The sequence below is a fragment of the Sminthopsis crassicaudata genome, chromosome 4 (genome assembly GCF_048593235.1).
Source record: "Sminthopsis crassicaudata isolate SCR6 chromosome 4, ASM4859323v1, whole genome shotgun sequence".
NCBI classification, from domain to species: domain Eukaryota; kingdom Metazoa; phylum Chordata; class Mammalia; order Dasyuromorphia; family Dasyuridae; genus Sminthopsis; species Sminthopsis crassicaudata.
In genome coordinates, this window is record NC_133620.1 from 249,834,678 (window position 1) to 249,843,771 (window position 9,094).

Sequence of the window (9,094 nt, forward strand, 5' to 3'; positions counted from 1 at the left end):
TTCCTAAGTAAATTTAATCTCTTACAAAGAAGGATAACCAAAATTTTTGAACAAATTTGAAAAATCTTCTTTGAATATAGAAAGCTCTATTTTGAATTGATTGTTCATTTATATTATTTTTAATTTATTAGGTACAATTTGTACATTTTCACTCTTTGCAGATGATATGATGGTATACTTAGAGAACCTCAAAGACTCTGCTAAAAAGCTATTAGATATAATTCAGAACTTTAACAAAGTTGCAGCATACAAAATAAATCCACATAAAATACATTACCAACACAATCCAACAGCAAGAGATACAAAGAGGAATTCCATTCAAAATAACGGTAGATAGTATAAAATATTTGGGAATATATATCTACTTTAAGGAAAGTCAGGAATTATATGAGCAAAATTACAAAACACTTGCCACAGAAATAAAGTCAGATTTAAATAATTGGAAAGGAAATGGGGGGCAGGGGGGAGCCGAGGGAGGGCTAAGGAGGGAGGGGGGGAAATCCGGGACAGAGCTACCTCTTTCTCCGCCCCCCTACCCCCCCTGCTCACTGTTCACCACCTCCCCCTCCCCACTTCTTTCCCAGCTCCCCCCACACACACCGCACCCCACCCCCACCTTGTGCATTGCTCCTAGCAACCTGGATTTTCTCCCTCTGCCTTGATGAACAAATGAGCTCCTGTGGGGGAATGAAATTTAAATTTCTGTCTGGGGAGAAAGTGCTGTGCTTCAAGCCTCACCCCACTAAGGCAGGAGTCCTGTACTATGCCAAGATTGTTGATGTTATTGTTGGGAAAGATGAGAAGGGCAGAAAGATCCCAAAATAGCTGATCCATTTTAAATGGTTGGAACAGAAGCTGGGATAGATGGGCAGCTGAAGATCATGTTCTTCGGGACACAGATGAAAATCGTAGATTACAACGTAAATTAGCAAGAAAAGCTGTAGCTTGCATGAGAAGAAAAGGAAGGAAGAAGAGACACTGCAGGTTGCCTGGTGTTGACTCTGTGTTAAAAAGTCTTCCTGCTGAAAAAAAAAAAATGAAAATGATGAAAATTCAGTAAGTAGCTCTTCTGAAGATAGTAGTGAAGAAACAGATGAGAAAATAAGAAGTGAAGAAAGTGACATTGAAGAGAAAACAGAAATGGAAGAACAGAAGTTTCATACAAAAAGGGACATGGAAGAAAGAACTATAAGTATAGAAATACCTGAAGTTTTGAAGAAGAAACTTGAAGAAGATTGCTACTATATTAATAGGTGAAAACGTCTTATGAAACTTCCATGCCAAACTAACATAATAACCATTCTGGAATCATATGTGAAACACTTTGCCATAAATGCAGCTTTCTCAGCCAAGGAAAGATCTCGTCACCACCAAACCACTCCACATGTGAACATGAATGTGCATTACATCCCACCAAAAAATAAAAATAAAAGGTAGAATCTCAATCCCATTTCAAGCAGTTTGTGAACTGAACTTTACCACAAACATGGACCTGCTGGAAGTACCCTTTTCCAAGCCAGTTTTGAGCTTTGTAAGGAAATGCTTGATGGATTAAGGATAACCTTTGACTTCACTCTGCCATTGATTTTGCTTTATCCATATGAACAAGCTCAATAAAAAGGTGACTTCATCAAAATTTTTTCTTCCAGCCAAGGAAAGTGCAACGAATACAAATAGGAATCAGGAGGAACTGTCACCAAGTACACCCTTGCTAAATCCACCAACACCTCAGTCAACAGACAGTCAGCCTACTACAGGAGAGCCTGCAACACCCAAAAGACAAAAAGCAGAACCAGAGATGTTACAATCTCTAAGGTGTTCTACAGGTGACACATCCAGCTGTGACAGGCTGTCTGAAAGCAGTGCTTCTCCACAGCCTAAGCAAAGGCATCTTGACACATCTGCCACAATGCCAAAATTGTTTCTGCATTTGGAAAAGAAAAACCCCAGTACATAGTAGATCATCTTCAGCTATTACTTTGACTCCTAGCAAAGAAGGGAATGCAGTGTGTGCTGGCTTTGAAGGTAGAAGAAATAATGAATTAAATGAGGTGCTTTCTTGGAAACTTATGCCAGAAAATTATCCCCAAAGTGATCAGCCTCCTCCTCCCTCATATATTTATGTGTCACAGCATTTGTTGTGAATGCTTGTAAAACTTCCAGAAATCCTTGGGAAGATGTGCTTTTCTGATAAGAACCTTAAGGCTCTAGTTAAGCACTTTGAGCTTTTCCTGAGATTTTTAGCTGAATAGCATGATGAAATCTGCTTATGTTGCTGCATGTGAAGCCTACTACAGCACCAAGAATCCCCGGGCAATTTACTGAAAGTTAAAATTTTTGATGAGAATATAAAAAACATTCTCTCTATAGAGATGTTTCTACTGTCACTTTGCCATGTTAATAACAGGTGAAAAATCAATAGAAATAGCATGGTTTCTCTTTTTAGATAGATCAAGAAGAGACTGAGACAACTGGATTCTTTAGCAGAAATGGATCTCTTTTTTTGTCTGAGTTGCCCAAATACTGCAGTATGAATTTCTCTAATATTTCTTATAAATATTGCTTCTAGATGACTTAAGGAACTACAACATCTAATGCTTAGAATCGCATATTTTCTCTCTTAAAATGGGATAAGAGCAGCTGTATTAGTTGTAGAACATTTCATGAAAGTGTAAATAATTTAATCTGATTCAGAATTTTAAAAAATGTGAAGTTGAGCTTTATTTATTTATTCATTTATTTATTTATTTATTTATTTATTTATTTATTTATTTTTTGCCATGGAACTAAGTTTATTCTTATGAGGAAAAATAAATGTCCTGTATTTTATTTCATAATTGTTCTTAGAAGGAAAATAAATGGATGGAAAACATATAAATCAAAGCTTTTGGTTTATATTTCTGGAAATACATTTTCAGTTACTTGAATAAAATATTGCCTTTGTTTTCAGACCAATAAAAAAAAATTGGAAAGACATTAAGTGCTCTTGGATAGGCCAAGCGAATATAATCAAAATGACAATACTAACTAATTTATTTATTTAGTGCTATACCAATCAGATTCCCAAGAAACTATTTTAATGCCCTGGATAAAATAACAACAAAATTTATATATATGGAAAAGCAAATGGTCAAGAATTTCAATGGAATTAATGAAAAAAAAAATCAAATGAAGGTGGTTTACCTGTGCCTGATCTAAAACTATATTATAAAGCAGCAGTCACCAAAACCATTTGTTATTGGCTAAGAAATAGAATAGTTGATAAGTGGAATAGGTTAGGTTCACAGGACAAAATAGTCTATAACCATAGTAATCTAATGTTTGACAAACCCAAAGATCCCAAATTTTGGGATAAGAATTCATTATTTGATAAAAACTGCTGGGAAAACTGGAAATTAGTATGGCAGAAACTAGATATGGATCCACACTTAACACCACATACTAAGATAAGATCAAAATGGGTCCATGATTTAGGCATAAAGAACGAGATCATAAATAAATTAGAGCAACATAGGATAGTTTACCTCTCAGACTTGTGGAGGAGGAAGGAATTTGTGACCACAGGAGAACTAGAGATCATTATTGATCACAAAATAGAACATTTTGATTACATCAAATTAAAAAGCTTTGGTACAAACAAAACTAATGCAAACAAGATTAGAAGGGAAGTAACAAATTGGGAAAACATTTTTACAGTTAAAGGTTCTGATAAAGGCTTCCTCTCCAAAATATATCGATAATTGACTCTAATTTATAAGAAATCAAGTCATTCTCCAATTGATAAATGGTCAAAGGATATGAACAGACAGTTTTCAGATGAAGAAATTGAAAATATTTCCACTCATATGCAAGAGTGTTCCAAATCACTATTGATCTGAGAAATGCAAATTAAGACAACTCTGAGATACCACTACACATCTGTCAGATTGGCTAAGATGACAGGAACAAATAATGATGAATGTTGGAGGTATGTGGGAAAACTGCGGCACTGATGCATTGTTGGTGGAGTTGTGAAAGAATCCAACTATTCCAGAGACCAATCTGGAATTATGCCCAAAAAGTTATCAAACTGTGCATACCTTTTGATCTAGCAATGCTACTACTGGGCTTATATCCCAAGGAAATACTAAAGAAGGGAAAGCAACCTGTATGTAACAAAATGTTTGTGGCAGCCCTTTTTGTAGTGGCTAGAAACTGGAAAATGAATGCATGCCCACCAATTGGAGAATGGTTGGGTAAATTATGGTATATGAATGTTGTGGAATATTATTGTTCTGTAATAATTGACCAGCAGGATGAATACAGAGAGGCTTGGAGAGACTTACATCAACTGATGCTGAGTGAAAGGAGCAGCACTAGGAGATCATTATCCACTTCAACAACAATACTATATGAGGATTTATTCTGATGGAAGTGGACATCTTCAACATAGAGAAGATATAATCCAGTTCCAATTGATCAATGATGGACATAATCAGCTACACCCAGAGAAGGAACACTGGGAAATGAGTGTAAACTGTTTGCATTTTTTGTTTCTCTTCCCAGATTATTTTTACCTTTTGAATCCAATTCTTCCTTTGCAACAACAACAACAAAAAAATTTTCAGTTCTGCACATATATATTTTATCTAGGATATACTATAACATATTTAATATGTATGGGAATGTCTGCCATTTAGGGGAGAGGGTGTAGGAAAGGAGGGGAAAATTCGGAACAGAATGGAGTACAAGGGATAATGTTGCAAAAAATTACCTATGCATTTGTACTGTCAAAATATGTTATAATTATAAAATTAATGAAAAAAAAACAATTTGCACATTTTATGATAATACTTTCAAATTTCTTCTTTGGAAGAAAAGTCTGGAAAATAGATTAAGGAATGTCTCAGTCTTTTTCTTTTTTCTTTTTTCTTTTTCTTTTTTCTTGTCTCTATTTGACTATCCTATTTAAAGAAACTTTTTTTTTTTTGTAATATATTTACATGATGGCTCATAAAAGTGTAATTATATTCTTTGTTTTCAAGCTCTATGTATTCTTGTGCCTTTAGAGTAAGTCATGGTCTTTATGTTTTCTCCTCCTCCTTAAACTACCATATTGCTATAAGCAAAATAAGATAAGTGAGAAATTTATCTGACAAATGTAAGATAAAATTTCTGCCTACCAAATGACTTTCAAATCACAGAAGTAAATGCAGCTTTAGGAGATAAATCTACAGAATCTGAAACAGTTCTACAGAAATTACTGGAATAATCTCTTGCATGGCCCAAAGCAAGATGTAAATTAAGAAGCAATCCACTATGAGTGTAATGGAGCATGTAGTTATAAATGTATGGTTCCATTCATCTCCTATAAACAGCACACATACTGCACCTCTCAGGAATAATTATACAACACTAAAAGATTTGGAATTATCAATATTAAGACTGAAAAATGCTCTACACATTTCTTTCCATATAAGTGTGGAGAGTGAAATTCTTAATTGTGATATCATTTTCTAATTGTATAGTTCTTAGGTTGAAAGTCAAAAGAATGGGTAAAGCTTGGGGCAAAATCAGTGGGAGAGATGTGCCTATTGTCAGTTGAAATAGATGTTTGCTAGTTGGTTGTCATGGCAGCAGAGCACCACACTGTTATGCAAGACTTTAGCATTCAGGAGACAACATTGGCCTTCTCTTGTTCAAAGCACTTGAAGCTGGCATCATTAAGGAGGTAACAATTGACCTCTCCAGAATAGGAAACTATTAAGACAGATGGACTGACCAAAGTGTGTATTGGACAAGTGAATTCTTTAGATTTCTCCAAATGCACCATGAATGAAAAGTTGTAAAAATGTCACTGTAAATCTTTTTGGGTATTCTCTTTCTGGTTTAAGGCGGGGGGAGAAGAAAAGAAGAAAAAATGCACTGTCAACATGTAGAATCCCCAGAAATATCCTGTAACCCTGACAACAACTAAGGCATGAGAATAAATTTTTCACAATTATAAGGCTATATTTCTGTAAGTTTGCCTTTAAGGGGACAGAATTAGTTTCATCAGTAAAAAAGTAGATTACAGATAAATGATTATCCAAGATTACAATAAAGGTTTGAAACAACCTGATATAAACTAAACATGCATAATCATGTTTAAAAATATTTCATAATAGTCATGTTGTGAAAAAAGAATAAAAACAAAAGTGGAAAAACACACACACAAAAAGTGAAAATAATATGCTTCAATCTGCAGACTCCATAGCTTTTTCATTGTATATGGATGACATTTTCCATTTCTGCTCATTTGGTACTGTAATGCTGAAGAAACTGAGTCAAAATAGAGATTAGAAGAGTATTTAATAATTTATTTAATGGGAGAAATTTACTGGGACCAAATGAATCCATGTTTTGGTCCCAGGGCTGAATGAGACTATCATCTCCAAGAATCCAGCAAACAAAGAGAGTTCTCAATGGCCTATATACACATGGCTCAGGGGGTAGAATGAGGTGGGGGTGGAGTCAGGGTGATGACAGTGGGAATGGGACTCTGACAATCCAGTTCTGACAGGGTGAGGGGAGGCATGGGGGGAGAACCCCAGAGATGGAGAGAGGCATTTTGATAAGACAGTATCTGACATTCCATGAGCTTGGGATAGGGAGAGGCATTCTGATATTCTAAAACATAAGATCTTTTATCCTTATCAGATATTCTGATAAAGAGCTAGAGGAGGTTTTGCAGGACTGAGCTTTGAAGTGAAGCAGAGAAACTGAGTCAGGACAGGGTCAGGATAATTATGGAAACTGAGAAGAACTGTGGCATAACATTATTGTCTTGGATAATACTGTATTTCTGAGAAGAGCTAAGTGTATCATGGGTGATCATTACAAAATGTTGCTATCACTGTGTACCATCTTCTGGTTCTACTCATTTTTTATTTGGAAACAATTCATACAAGTCCAGGTTTTCTGAAATCCATCAGCTCATCATTTCCTTTAGAATAAGAGTATTACTTTCTATTCATATACCACAACTTGTTTAGCCATTACTCAACTGATAAGAAACCCTTCAATTAAAAAAAAAAACAGCTACTATAAATATGTTTTTGTACATGGGAGACCATTTCCTTTTTTAAGAAAAATCTCTTTGGAAATTAGACCTAGCAATAGTAATGCTTAATCAGAGGGTATATGCAGCTTTGAGCATAGTTCTAAATAGTTATGGATATTGATATCCAGAATAGTATACCATTCACAACAATACTAACAGTACATTATTGTTCTACTTTTCCCATATCTCCACCAACATTTATCATTTTATTTTTCTGTTATATTAACCAATCTGATAGGTTTGAGGTTGTATCTAAATGTTATTTTAATTTACATTTCTCTAATAAATAGTATTTTTACATGATTATATATCTTTAATTTCTTCACCTGAAACTGCCTGTTTCTATCCTTTGATAATTTGTCAATTGGGGAGTATCATCAAAGAGAAATTCCATTCCAAACAAATGTTGAGAGTATAAAGAATTTGGGAATCCATCTACCAAAGAATAGTCAGGAATTATATGAGAAAAATTACAAAACACTTGCCACAAAAATAGTCAGATTTAAATAATTGCTCTTGGATAGGCCAAGCAAATATAATAAAGATGACAATACTCCCCAAACTAATCTATTTATTTAGTGCTATACCAATCAGACTCCCAAGAAATTATTTTAATAACCTAGAAAACATAACAACAAAATTCATATGGAAGAATAAAAGGTCGAGAATTGCAAGGGAACTAATGAAAAAAAAGTCAGAGGAAGGTGGTCTGAGTGTACATGAACTAAAGCAATATTATATAGCAGCAGTCACCAAAACCATTTGGTACTGGCTAAGAAATAGAACGGTAGATCAGTGGAACAGATTAGATACAAAGGTCAAAAAAGGGTACATCTATAGCAATCTAATCTTTGACAAACCGAAAAGATACCAACATTAGGGATAAAAATTCATTATTTGGAAAAAAACTGTTGGGAAAACTGGAAATTAGTATGGCAGAAACTAGATATGGATCCACACTTAACACCATATACCAAGATAAGATCAAAATGGGTCCATGATTTAGGCATAAAGAATGAGATAATAGATTAGAGAAACAGAAAATAGTCTACCTCTCAGACCTGTGGAGGAGGAAGGAATTTATGACCACAGGAGAACTAGAGATCATTATTGATCACAAAATAGAACATTTTGATTACATCAAACTAAAAAGTTTCTGTACAAACAAAACTGATGCAAACAAGATTAGAAGGGAAGTAACAAATTGGGAAAATATTTTTAAAGTTAAAGGTTCTGACAAAGGTCTCATTTCCAAAATATATAGAGAACTGACATTAATTTATAAGAAATCAAACCATTATCCAATTGATAAATGGTCAAAGGATATGAACAGACAGTTTTCAGATGAAGAAATTGAAAATATTTCCACTCATATGAAAGAGTGTTCCAAATCACTACTGATCAGAGAAATGCAAATTAAAACAACTCTGAGATACCACTACAAACTTGTCAGACTGGCTAAGATGACAGGAACAAATAATGATGAATGTTGGAGGGGATGTGGGAAAACTGGGACACTGATACATTGTTGGTGGAGTTGTGAAAGAATCCAGCCATTCTGGAGAGCAATTTGGAACTATGCCCAAAAAGTTGTCAAATTGTGCATACCCTTTGACCCAGCATTGCTGTTATTGGGCTTATATCCTCCCAAAATACTAAAGAGTGAAAAGGGACCTGTATGTGCCAAAATGTTTGTGGCAGCTCTTTTTGTAGTGGCCAGAAACTGGAAGATGAATGGATGTCCATCAATTGGAGAATGGTTGGGTAAATCATGGTATATGAAGGTTATGGAATATTATTGTTCTGTAAGAAATGACCAGCAGGAGGAATACAGAGAGGCTTGGAGAGACTTGCATGAACTGATGCTGAGTGAAATGAATAGAACCAGAAAATCGCTGTACACTTCAATGTTATATGAAGATGTATTCTGATGGAAGTGGATATCTTCAACATAAAGAAGATCCAACTCACTTCCAGTTGATCAATGATGGACAGAAATAACTACACCCAGAG

The 9,094-nt window shown here is 34.8% G+C and overlaps 1 pseudogene; it reads left to right on the plus strand.

Moving 5' to 3' along the window:
- Positions 1 to 669: 669 nt before the first annotated feature.
- Positions 670 to 2,056, plus strand: LOC141541256 (MSL complex subunit 3-like; annotated as a pseudogene).
- Positions 2,057 to 9,094: the final 7,038 nt, after the last annotated feature.